The sequence below is a fragment of the Jaculus jaculus genome, chromosome 9, assembly GCF_020740685.1.
Source record: "Jaculus jaculus isolate mJacJac1 chromosome 9, mJacJac1.mat.Y.cur, whole genome shotgun sequence".
Taxonomy (NCBI): domain Eukaryota; kingdom Metazoa; phylum Chordata; class Mammalia; order Rodentia; family Dipodidae; genus Jaculus; species Jaculus jaculus.
The window spans coordinates 33,145,692-33,159,264 of record NC_059110.1 but is presented as its reverse complement, the minus strand read 5'-3'; the positions used below and the strand labels follow the sequence as shown (position 1 = coordinate 33,159,264).

General features: G+C 42.1%; 1 protein-coding gene across 1 annotated transcript in view; it reads right to left on the bottom strand.

Moving 5' to 3' along the window:
* The window catches only part of Stx7 (syntaxin 7), a 50,323-nt gene extending 45,154 nt beyond the window's left edge, over positions 1-5,169 (bottom strand). The window contains exon 1 of the mRNA XM_045159162.1: positions 5,048-5,169. The gene's annotated coding sequence lies outside the window, so the exon portion shown is untranslated. The remainder of the gene's footprint in view (positions 1-5,047) is intronic.
* Positions 5,170-13,573: the final 8,404 nt, after the last annotated feature.

Genomic DNA, 13,573 nt, shown 5'->3' with positions numbered 1-13,573 from the left:
TCCAAATTCTTCTGTGAAGCCAGCATTAGCCTGATTCCTAAATAGAATAAAGATACAACCAAAAAAAGAAACTACAGACCAATTTACCTGATAAACATGGATGCAAAAATTCTCAATAAGATTCTTGCAAAGCGAATTCATGACCACATTAGGAAGATTATCCATCATGATCAGGTGGAAGTCATACCGAGGATGCAAGGCTGGATCAACATATGTAAGCCAATGAAGTCATATAGCACATAAATAAACCTAAGTATAGAAATCACATGGTTATTCAACTGATGCAGAAAAGGTGTTTGACAAAGTCCAACACACCTTCAGAACAAAAGTACTGGAGAAATTCGGAATAGAAGCCACACACATCAATGTAACAAAGGTCACAGATGACAAACCCTCAGCCAATATTTTATTAAATGGAGAAAACTGAAGCCATTTACTCTAAAAAAAAGAGGAAGACAAGGTTGCCCTCTCTGGACACCTCATTCAAAATCATGTTCAAAGTTCTAGTTAGAGCAGTAAGACAAGACGAAGACATTAAACAAACAAAAATAGGAAAAGAAGTCAAACTCTCCCTATTTGCAGATGACATGATTTTACACTAAAAATACCCACAAATAATATCCTAGGATTAACAAAGACTTTCAATAAAGTTGCAGGATACAAAATCACCACACACACACAAAAAAAAACAGTAGCTTCATATACACCAATGATAAACTCACAGAAGAAGAAATCAAGGAAAGTATCCCACTCATAATAGCTAATAAAAACTTAATGCCTAAGAATAAATCTAACCAAAAAAATGAAAGATCTCTATAATGAAAACTTCAAGTCACTAAAAATGTGCATGCATTCTATCTCTAAAAGGACACTACATGATGGCAAGAACTTCCATTCTACTGGATTGGCAGAATTTGCATTGCAAAAATTACTATCTTGCCAAAAGTAATCTACTACAGATTCAATGCAATTCCCATCAAAACTCCAATGATATCCAGGAATTCATATGGGAGCACAAAAGATCATAGATGGACAAAGGAAACCTAAGGAGAAAGAACACAGCTAGCGATGTCACAACACCTGATCTTTAATGATACTCCAGGGCAACAGTACAGCATGGGACTGGCACCAAAGCAGAAATTCAGAGTAATGGAACAGAATAGAGGACCCACAGTTATATCCACACAACTTTGACCATCTAATCTCTGACAGGAGTCAAAAACAGCCAGTGGGGAAAAAGATAGCTTATTCAACAATGGTGCTGGCAAACTGGATATCCACCTGCAGAAAAATAAAATTTGATCTGTATCTCTCACCCAGTGCAAAAATATCAATTCAAAGTGTATTAAAGACCTTGGTCTAAAGACTGAAACCCAAGAAGTGCTAAGATAAGAAGCATGCTTCAGGACATAGGTATAGACAAGAACTTTCTTATTAACAGGATGCCAATGGCACAAGGAATATCCCCAAGATTCAACATATTTGGGACTGACTATATGAAATTAAAAAGCCTCTGCACAGCCAAAGAAGACATCAGCAAACAGATAGCCTGTAGAATGGAAGAACATTTTTGCCACCTGTATGTCAGATAGAGGGGCTAATAACCAGAAACTACAAAGAACTGAAAAAATTTAACACCAAAAAGTTAAGTCTGTCAATCACCAAGTGAGCTGGTGAAATGAACAGACAGTCAAAACAGAAGAAACACAAATGGCCAATAAGTACTTTAAAAATCAGGAAATGTGGGGTTGGAGAGATGGCACAGCAGTTATAGGTGCTTGCCTCTAAAGCCTAATGACCCAGGTTTTATTCCTCACTACCCACATAAAGCCAGACGCACAAAGTGGCACATGCATCTGGAGTTCATTTGAGGTCGCTGGAGGCCCTGGAGTGCCCATTCTCTATGTCTGTTTCTCTTCTCTTTCTCTCTGCTTGCAAATAAATAAAATTTAAAAATATTTAAGTGTTCAACATACCTAGCCATTTGGGAAATGCAAACCAAAAATAACTTTACGTGCCATCTTACCTCAGTCAGAATGGCCTTTCAGCAAGAAAACAGACAACAAATGCTGGTGAGAATGTTGGGAATGAGAAGCCCTCATCCATTTTTAGTGGGAGTGCAAACAAGTACAGCCAATATGGAATTCAATATGAAGGTGTCTCAAAAAGTCAGAAATCCACCTTTCATCTGACCCAGCCATACCACACCTGGCTAAGCATGTGGCAGAGAAACCTACACATACATATGCTCTATTTACAGCAGCTAAGAATTGGAAGCAGCCTAGATGTCTATCAACAGAAGAATGAAGATGTACACAATGGAATTCCATTCAGCAATATGGAAAAATGAAATTATGAAATTTGCAGGAAAACTGATGGACCTGGAAAGAATCATATTAACTAAAGTGACTCCACCAAGTTTTAGCTCTTATAACTGTAAGTATGTATATACGGGGGGGGGGGGGGAAGCACATGTGAACAAAATCTGGAAAGGTTGAAATGTAACCAAAAGTGAACGCAGAGAACAAAAGGGGGTGATACTGGTCACGAGGGTGGGGCTGGGGAGGCATGGGGAAAGGAGTATGGTAACAAAAAAAAAAAAAACCCAAGAAACTATATTTGAAGATGCAAGCATGAATGATACCCTAAATTTCTATGTGCCAACACAAGATAAAAATAAATGAAGGGGAAAAAAGGCAATAGTGATTGGCTGTTCTGATGAGACATAAGTGTGCCAAATAACTAGATGTAATAAGCAGATTATTAAAAGTTGACTTTTAGGTTTGTGATTTTGCAAGCAAACTAAACTTACGCTTAGTTTTTCAAAGGTTTGCTTTTTATAACCATTCCTAGTACCCACGCACAAAAAATAATCTTTTGAAAACCCTTCATAATTCCTACTGGCCTCACTCAGAATACTACATACCTATCTTATTATCTGCACCTATACTGTGAGTAGCTACGATCTACGTGGACTGTTAACATGGAAATTAAGTTCAATGAAAGCTACCCAAACTCCCTTCCAAGGGTTTAGAAATGATGTGTGGCTTGTAGCCAGCAGCAGTTCAGACAGCTCCTGTAGAGTCCATTTCTATCACTATAGAAAAGTTCTATTGGCTAGAACTCAACTCAACACCTCAGCAATTATGTTTTTATGAAGATACATGGGCTATTAAGAAGAAAGAATGGAAGGGAGGATCAAAGTGCTAACTTGTAACAACAGTCGTCTCAAGACTGCTTCTAAAACCAGTAAGGAAGTGAACAAAGGCAATGTTAACAGATTCCTCAGCGTCAAACACCACTGCAGTTACTGCTGGACATGCTGTGGAATCCTCAAGATTTCCAAACAGCAAAAACCTCATATTTTAAAAATTTAGCCTGGGCAAAAGAAACAGTCTCACTTTCTTGATCAAGAACAGCAGCATAAATTACGTCCTCTGCCTTGTCCCCAGAAATGTCAGAGAGGGGCTAAAGAAAGGATTTTGGTTCATAATGTGGCGTTGCTGTATTCTCAGTGCTCAGCCACCTAACTGGTGCTGAGTAAGTGTTTGAAGAATGAGTGAATAAGTGGACCTACTTCCTAAGAACATACACCAAGCCAGTGGGTAAACACTACCATTTCTAAGGCACTAAAGTGTGCCTTCTTGCAGTCTTGAATGAGAGGGGTTTACTGCAGGTGATCAGTGAAGGTGAGGACGCTAGGTGTCTTCTCTACACAAACCAGAGCATGTTTTCAGCCCTGCTACTCCATCAACTGACATACTTACTTTTAGTTCAAGTCAATGGGATTTTTGTTTCTACAATGTTGCACATTAAACTTTCAAATTAAATGCAATCAGAGAAAACTTTATTCAGACTTACTGGATATATATACATACATGTGCACATATGTGCAATGCTGGGAATTGAACTCAGAGTTTTGTGCACTCTACCATTGATCTACATCTCAGCGCAATGTAACTGGAAGCATTTGGATAAATTGAGGACGACAATCAAAATCAGAAATGACTTTTTTGTTTATCAGGATCATCAGCGAGTCAACTATCTGAAGGAAAATGGAGTGGACTTCACCGAGTTAATATGTTATCTCATTAACTTGGACAGACACTGTGAAACACCAGTCTCATTCTTAACAGGTCACAAGTTTGGGGCCAACTTCTCAAAGCAGCCTGCAAAGCAAAAGGCTCATCCACATCACAAGACACAATTTAACATCTTTAATCAGTTTCAGCTCAGAGTACACCTGGAACCCAAGAAATGCCCACCTCTAGCACGACCAAGCAGCACAGCATGTCGTCATTCTCTCCATTTCCTCCTGATTCCGGGCAACTTGTAAATTGCACATAATTATAGTAAGAAATGATTAAAAATTAATATATGCATATAAAATCCAAACTGAAGAAATTTTGAGGAACAAAAGCGATAGCATTTGACCAGGCCATCCCAACCTCCTTTGTGGTTTTTTTGCTTGTTGTTGTTTGTTTGTTTTAAATTTAGCTGAACTTAACTCACACCGCGCAGGAAGGCATGAGAATTCTTGAAACGCTGGTGTGTTTTAAAGGTCTCGGCACATAAAGCAATTCAAGACAGGTTGGAGGAAGGTCAAAGAAAGTTAGCTTGTCAAGGCCGACAGCAAATGGCAGACAATAGGACGCGCGTGGCCGACCCTCGTCAGCTCCCCATGCAGAAGTTTTACGGGGGGTGTTTTCCGAGGGTAAAAGCGGAACAGGTCTGCGGGCTGTCACGGCTGGCCAGCCCCAGAGCGCCGCCGGGGGGGTTAGACGGGGGCTGGGCGGGGCGCGGCGCGGCGGGGCGGGGCCCGAGCCCGCGGAGGCGCGGGGCAGAGCGCGCGGGGAGCCCGGGGGCCGCCCCTCCGGCCGGGGCGCGGGCGTGGGCGCACGCTGCGGCGCTCGCCCGCCCCCGGCCCTCCGCCTCTCGGGAGCCGCAGCTGCACGCAGCAGGGCGACGGCCAGGGGCCGACAGCTGCAGACGCCCCGCTAGGGAACACCCTCCCCACATCCCCCCCGGCTCTCCAGTCTCGTCTTACCCCACGCCCCTCGGCTTCCTCCTCCTCCGCCTCCTTCTCCGGCCACTGTCACCCGCGGGCCCCACGGCTCCGAGCAGCGAGTCCTCAGCTGATGGGCGGTGGCGCGGGCACGCCCAGTGCGCATGCTCGCGGCTCGGCCCAGCGAAGGAGGCGGAACTAGCTTCGCTCCCATTGGCCCGCGTAGCTGACTGACGGCGCCCCGCCCCCGCCCCCATCTGGCTCCAAGCTAAGGAATGGTGGGGGGGGACTAGCAAAACCGCAAGGGAGCTGGGTGTCTGGTGACCGTCCAGATGGTGAACGCCTGCGTGCAGAAGAGAAGGGGAGGGGAACGGGGAGAGTTTTCTTGATTTGATGACGCCAACGTCCGTGCCCCACCAGGATGTCATTCCCCTTCTGCTTCCTCGCCTTTTAACTCTGAAAATCGGCCTTTATTTACAACTCCACTTTAAAATAAAATAATAAAGTCCTATCTGGACCCACCAAGAAATAAATGGAGAGCCACTTCGGAGTGTGCACATGGCAAACAGGTTTCCACATTCCATGCAAGTAAGTCACTCGAGCATCCTTGGACCGCAGGATGCAGTTTTCACTGGCGTTCAAAATGAGCATAAACGTTCCAACAATGACTTCAAGCATCAGCAACAGCAAAAAGGCATCAGTTGCTTCAAGTGACACACCTCAGGAAAATGATCGATATAGATTGGTTTGACTTTTTCATAGTAAGGCAACTTTATTTTTGGAAAGGATTATTAGTACATGTGATAACAAAGGTCCTGATGAATTATACGTCGGGAAAAATAACCAGAAAGACCCCAAACTCGTCAAAGTGCTGAGAATAAGTGGCCTTTGAGTTCTCAGCGCTAAGTCTCTAGTACAGCCTCCAAGGCTGAGGGAACGCTGTGACAATATTGAAAGAGCCAAAGGATGGGGAGAAATGCTTTGGAATGCTGTCTTCTGGACATGAAGTGGCCTGTCATTGCATTCGTGTTCCAATAGTAGCTAGGTTAATTGCACAAGGCATGCATAGTATTGGACCCCTCAACATTCTATCATGGATGATGGAGGAGAGGGGAAAAAAAGACATCAAAATAGAAGAGAGACTAGGAGCTGGGTGGTGGTGCATGCCTTTAATCCCAGCACTTGGGAGGCAGAGGTAGGAGGATTGTTGTGAGTTCGAGGCCACCGTGAGACTACAGAGTGAATTCCAGGTCAGCTTGGGCTAAAGCAAGACCCTACCTTGAAAAAAGAAAAAAAAATTAACTAAATAAATAAAATAAAAGAGGGACTAGTAGGAAATACTACTGGATTCAGTTGAAGCAGGGGAGAAGGAGAAAGGAAAGTTTGGAACGGGGATTATGATCAAAATGCACCGTGGCTGGGCATGGTAGCACATGCCTTTAATCCCAGCACTCAGGAGGTAGGAGGATCACTGTGAGTTAGAGGCCACCCTGAGATAACATAGTGAATTCCATGTCAGCCTAAGCTAGAGTGAGACCCTACCTTGAAAAACAAAAAAAAAAAAAAAGGTGAGATAGGAGAATCACTGTGAGTTAGAGGCCAGCCTTATAGACTGAGTGCCAGGTCAATCTGGAATGCAATGTGACCCTATCTCAAAAAAAAAAAAAAAAAAAAAGTTAAGAAAAAACAACAGAATATTCTGGGCTGCAGAGAAGCCTTAACGGTTAAGGCGTTTGCCTGCAAAGCCAAAGGACCCAGGTTCAATTCCACAGGTCCTAAGTAAGCCAGATGCACAAGGTGATGCATGCATCTGGAGTTAGTTTGCAGTGGCTAGAGGCCCTGGCACGCCAATTCTCTCTCTCTGTTTGCCTCATTCCCTCTCTTGCTCTCTCAAATAAATAAATAAAATAGGGGCTGGAGAGATTGCTTAGTGGTTAAGGCATTTGCCTGTGAAGCCAAAGGACCCAGGTTCGATTGCCCAGGGCCCACATAAGCCAGACACACAAGGGGCACATGCATCTGGAGTTCAGTTGCAGTGGCTACAGGCCCTGGGGTGTCCATTCTCTCTCTGTCTGTCTTTCTTCTCTCTATCTCTCTATTTCTGCTTGCAAATAAACAAATAAGAAATTTTTTTAAAAAGGCCAGGCATGGTGGTGCATGCCTTTAATTCCCACACTGGGGAGGCAGAGGTAGGAGAAGCACCATGAGTTCAGAGCCATCCTGAGAGTACATAGAGAGTTCCAGGTCAGCTTGGGCAAGTGTGAAGCCCTACCTCAGAAAACCAAAATAAATAAATAAATAATTATTATTTTAAAAAAAAACTGTATTTAGTTTAGAAACACAGAATATTCTGAATTGGCACTATAGGCGCAGGTTGTACATAATTGGATTAGGTCAGTAGAGGGAAAGTGGCATGCTGTCCAGAGTTGACACACCTTTCTACAAGCAGTGTCGTTCAGCTAGAGCCATCATAGACTTTTAAATTTTATTTTGTTTTGTTTGGTACTGGTGATTGAACCTAGAGCCTTATACATGCTAGGCAAGTGCTCTACTAGCAATGTATATCTTCAACCATTTTAATTTTGAATTTTGAATTTTGAATTTTGAATTTTGAATCAGGGTCTTGATAAATTGCCTAGATACCTTTGAAATCACTATAGCCTAGGAAAAGCCTTGAACTTGCAATCCTCCTGCCTCAGCTTTCTGGGTAGCTGGGACTACAGACCTGTGTCATAAGCCCCAGGTTGTTTGTGTTTTGAGATACTGAAGATCAAACCCAATATATTCTAGATGTGATTATTAATCTCTGGTCATGCCTGTGAGAGATTTTGTAGAATAGCTTAGTTGAGGTGGAAGGACACACCCTAATTGTGGGTAACCCCATCGCATGGGCTGGGTTCCAGGGCTGCATTGAAAAGGAGAAAGCTAGTGGAACATTGAGTATTCATTGCTCTCCACTTCTTTCCTGCTGATGTGATGATGTAAACCTGCTTCTGCCATATTCACCTCGCCATGACAGACTCTGCCTTCTGGAACTGTAAATGGAATTAAACCCTTCTCTTTCCATTAGTTGATTCTGGTTGGGTATCTTTTCCCAGCAATGAGAAAATAACTGATGTGCTAGGTGAGTGCTCTACTCCTGGGCTATGCTCATAGCCCCTACTGCGGACTTAAGAAATATTACCCCAATTTAATGACATTACTTGCTTTTTCAAGATATAAAGGAAATTCAAATTTTATTCAAAATCTCTCCCGTTTTTCAACATTTTTATAATTTCAATATAAATACAATTCTGTGAGCAGGTGCATTTTGTCTCCACCTCTATGACAGGGAGTGGTGTTAACTGCAAGCATTGCGTAGTCTCTCATGGAGTGCCTGCTTCTACTTCTTCATTTCACAGAACATAGAAACTGAAACAGCAGAATACTTCCGAATCAAACCACACAGATGACTGCGAACAGTACAGGCCCAAGTGTCCTAATTAATACTCTGGAGATCTTCCTAGCATATCCTTCGTGAGCAAGTGCTCACGGGAGCCTCCCATGAACTACGTATTGTGCATAAGATAGTGTTTTCCATCACGGAGCAGTATCTTTTCCAGTAAATAGGGTAAACTGCACTGGGACAAAGATTTATATAAAGCACAGTAGCAAACCAGATATGAGGGTGATTCACTGTGGGGTCAGAGATGATTCCAAAGAAGAAATATGAACAGAACTTTTTTAAAGAGACATTGAGTTCAGTGAAAGGCAAGATGGAAAAGGACATTTAGGCAAAAAAAAAAATGAGAGAGAGAGAAGGTATAGTCTTATAATATCATAGACAAGTGTAAACAAATCTTTCAATTCAGCATAGTGCTTGACATTACATTCTAAATGCAAGTGGGACTCTTAGAATGAAAGCCACTGTACCATGTTATGTGATGGGATCTATCTAATGGGATTTGAAATACCAAAGGTTTTTACGTAAAGGTATGGAGTTCTCATAATTCCATACCATGAAGAAAAGTCTGAGGGGGAAGTAGGGAAAATGAAAGAGAAATCACACCGAGAATGAAAACACTCAGGAGGCAAGACTCTCCCCAGTACTGGAGACTCTGCAGCACTGCCCTAAGGCAAATAAGTTGGAGACAAAGGTTAACTGAGAAATAGTTGGGAAGGCTTTCAAATCAACTAGGTATGGAAAATAGAAGAGATTATCATGGCCTTCTGAGATCTAAGATTACTAATAAAACAAACAAGGAGGTACTGAAGTGTCAGAAATGTGACACATTTTGCTTTGGACAAGGTATTAAAATACTAAGAAATATTAAACATGCATACTTCAGACATCCAGTGTCCCTTTTGGTACTTGAAAAAATGTGAGCAAGTATTCAGAATAGAGTACTGATGGGATCTATGAGAAGATTTTAAGTATGGGATGTTGTGAACTACCTGTGTTTAAGAAATGGACAGCAAAAAGAAGTAGAGAAATAAATAATGCAGGAAAATGTAAACTTGAGAATGAAGGAAGCTGGGTGTGGAGGTAAATGCCTTTATTTCCAGTACCTGGGAGGCAGAAGTAGAAAGATTGCAGTGAGTTTGAGGCCAGCCTGGGACTACAGAATGAGCTCCAGGTCGAGAAAGAGAGAGAGGGAATGAAGGAAAACATTCTCAAAAAAAATGTGTGTGATCTAAGATGTCACTTGTCACAGAAATTTCAGGTAATCTGAGAACTGAAAGTTGTGTGAGAATTAAGAAATGATTAATGAACTGGGAAGAGGTGATTCCACCATTTAGGGAGTGATAATGCAAGAACTTAACATCTATGTGGCCTCTAATCTTCAGATTTCTTCCTGATGACTTTGGTCAACCTCTGGCTATGGAAGGGACAAGTACAAGGCTTTATAGAAGACTCTGAGGCTAGCGGGCCTCTTCCAATCGTCCTACTAATTATTGATTACACTCTGACCAAAACTAGCTGTCCTAAATCTTATTTTCAACTATGGATACAATGTGACCAGCTACTTCATGCTCCTCTCACCACGCCTTCCCAGTCATGATAGAGTATATCCTCTGAAATTGTAGGCCAAGATAAACCCTTCCTTCCTTAAGCTGCTTCTTGTCAGGTATTTGCTCGTGGCAATGAGTAAAGCCACTGATGCACATGTCTGCCACTGGTCTGCTTATTTCCTAAGAGCACACAAGTGCCTGGACAAACACCAAGATTTTGTTCTAGTTTAAACATGTAGATAATAAGTATACATCTAAGAAAATGAGCAATCAGGATAATTATATTGATGTCTGTCCATGAAACTGGGTAACAAAGAACACAAGTCCAATTTGGCTTACAGCTCTGGAGGCTGGGTAGTCAAGACTGTGGTGTCTGCTTCTCCTTGGCTTCTGGTGAGGGCCTTGTGCTATCTCATTAACATGCTGGAGAGTACCACAGCATACGACAGAGAAGATCTTATTACAGATGCCATCAAGGCTTCTGCTAGTCTTAATCACCTCCCAAAGTCTCCACCTCCACACACCATTAACATATGAGCTATGGATTAAGCTTGTAACCATGAACTCTGGAAGACACATCCAAACCATGGGAGCTTGTTTCTTACCATGCCTTCTGAACATGTTTTCCACGACCCTTGTTCTCTGCCCAGTAATGCCGAGTCCCAGTACACTGAGACAGTACTGATACTGGTGTGTCCAATCCAACTTGATGTCGTTTTCCTCCCAGTAGGTGCTAAACTGCTTAAAATATGAATCTCAAGCCAGCACTCCAGAATTCAAATCCTACCTGCCAAAATGTACTGTTTAAAATAAGAAATGCTTTGCTAGGGAAAGGGTGGGTATTATGTGGGTTGGGGAATTAGTCCACAGAGAAATGCATGAGAAACATATTACATTCATGAATATTCAAAAACATGCATAAATCAGAAGCTCTGAGAAGTGGTTCAGTAAACATAACTTTCTTTGAGCCTGTATTTTTGAATCCATTTTACTATGAACATTTTTACACTTAAAATTTGTTAAGACTTTCAGTTCTGCATTATGGGAAACACTGTTCTGAAAATCAAGTCCAATCTCTTTATGGTGGCAAATAGGAAGACCATGTCCAGTTTGCCTAGGACAGTCCCAATTTATGTTTGTTGTCCCAGCACCCCGCCTGCTGAGTGACATATTTATCCTCAAATTTACCCCAGTTCAGATGACACAGTGTTGAGTCACCTTACATCTGAGTGCCACGTGCCTTAGATCCTGATGTTCCGTGCATTGAAATGTATGATTGAAATTATGTTGGTTTAAGGAACTTCTCTTTCTTTTTTGGTCCTGCCTTCCTACTGACAGCAATTTAATCATACACCAGGGTTTTCCCTTATTTCTTTACTTGGCTCACATAGTTCTTGCTATCTGTTATATATTCTTTCTACTTCCCGGTTTTAAAATAAGTATTTTTCTTTGGAATATTTGTACATAGAAGTGTTACAAGCTAGACATGATAGGTAACACCTGTTATCCTGGCACTTGGAAGGCTGAGGGGAAAGGATTGTTGTGAGTTTGAGGCCAGACTGGGCTACATAGTAAGTTCTAGGTCAGTTTGGGCTATAGAGTGAGACTCTTAAGAAAGAAAAGAACAAAAGAAAAAGAAAGACTTGCAAAGATTGGGCAGTTTCCATCTGACTCACTCAATTTCTTGAACATAAGCATCTTATATAGCATTCATCAAAAATAAACAATTAGCCAGGCATGGTGGTGCATGCCTTTAATATCAGCACCTCAGAGGCAGAGGTAAGAGGATCACTGTGAGTTCAAGGCCAGCCTGAGACTACATGGTGAATTCCAGGTCAGCCTGGGTTAGAGTGAGACCCTACCTTAAAAAAAAAAAAAAAAAAAAAAACAATGAACACATGGACAACCAAACGACTGGCTATCAGTGAAACTCATAAGCTCCAGTAATGTCTGTTTTGCTCTGGTAACCGATCTAGCATGCCACATTATTTGTACAGTGTTTGCTTTGTTTCCTCCCATAAGTGACTGATTTCTTTCTTTGTTATGGCTTTGGCACTATTTTGCATGGCATGTGTGTTGTGGAGTATGCACACGCATGTGCCCTTGCAGCACCCTGTACACCCACCTGTAGTAGTTACCAGAGGGCAATGTCAAGTGACACCCTCCAACGCACTTCACCTGTTCTTACTTGAGAGTCTCTTACTGATCGTAGAGCTTGCTCTTTTTTATTCTTTTCGTAAGTTCTGGTGATCCTGTTGTCTCTGCTTCTCGCAAGACTGGGTTGCAGACATGAGTGGCCACAGCCAACTGTTTATTGTGAGTCCTGTAGATGGAACTTGAAATCTCTCTCGATCCTCTTCAGTCCCTCAAGCTTACACAGGAAGTGATCTTAAGTGCTGAGCCATCGCTCCAACCCTAACTGTGACACTGGTTAAGACTACTAGTCAGGAGCATTTTGTAGAATGTCCCTCAGTTTACTTTTGTCTGATGCATCCACATGCATAGGCTGGATCAGAGGTGTTGGGGAAGGATTCCACAGATATGAATTGTTCCTCTCATTCATGAGGTCAAAATGGTGTCCAAGTTTCCTGCACTGAACAAAGACTGTTTATTTCCACTTCATAGCACGCTCATTAGAAAAGCACCTGAGTTTTGTCTCTGATCAAAGAAGGAGAATAAAGCCCTACCTTTGGAAAGACTATTGGAAACTAATGGCCCAGATACATTCCTTTAATCCCAACATTTAAGAGGCTAAGCTTGTGGCTAGCCTGCTATCATGGTTTGAATTAGGTATTCACCACAAACTCATGTGCTTTGAGCGCTTGCTTCCCAGCTGATGTCAACTTGGGAGTTGGAGCCTTGCTGGAAGAGGTGTGCTATTCCCTGCCATCATGAAGCTTCTCCTCAAGATTGTAAGACAAAATAACTTTCTTCCCATCAGCTATTTATCTCATCAAGAAGAAGATAGCTCCAACACCTGCCCTGCATGGCTATAAAGTGAAAGTCCAAAGTTGGCCTGGGAAACATAGTCAAACCCTGTCTCAGAAATAGTTTATTGGCATACAGGGAAACCATTGCAGGGATCTTTTGGGAGAAATATTTTGAGACTGTGCATGGTTCATTTTTCCCTAGCATTCAAGAAGAACTTTGAAAAGTGTTTCTTGTGATTTCTTTTACCTAGGAGGGACTTTGTATTTCTTTCCATGCTTCTAGAAGGAGGATTTTTGTCACGACTCTCCAATTTATCTTTCAGTCATTTGCACCATTGGGGGTTTATTTGTCCTTGTTATTTTTTTAAACTTTCATTATGTATTATTTTTAAGAGAGAAAGGGAGGGAGGGAAAGAATGAGCATGCTAGGGACTTCAGCCGTTGTGTATGAACTCCATACATGTGCGCCCCCTTGTGCACATGTGCACCGTTGCACACTTGCATCACTGTGTGTCTGGCTATGTGGGACCTGGAGATTCAAACATGAGTTCTTAGGCTTCAAAGGCAAGCACCGTAACCACTAAGCCAGCTCTTCAGCCTCCTTGTTATTTTAGCTTAGGGTTCATTTATCTCTCAGTTACCCCAT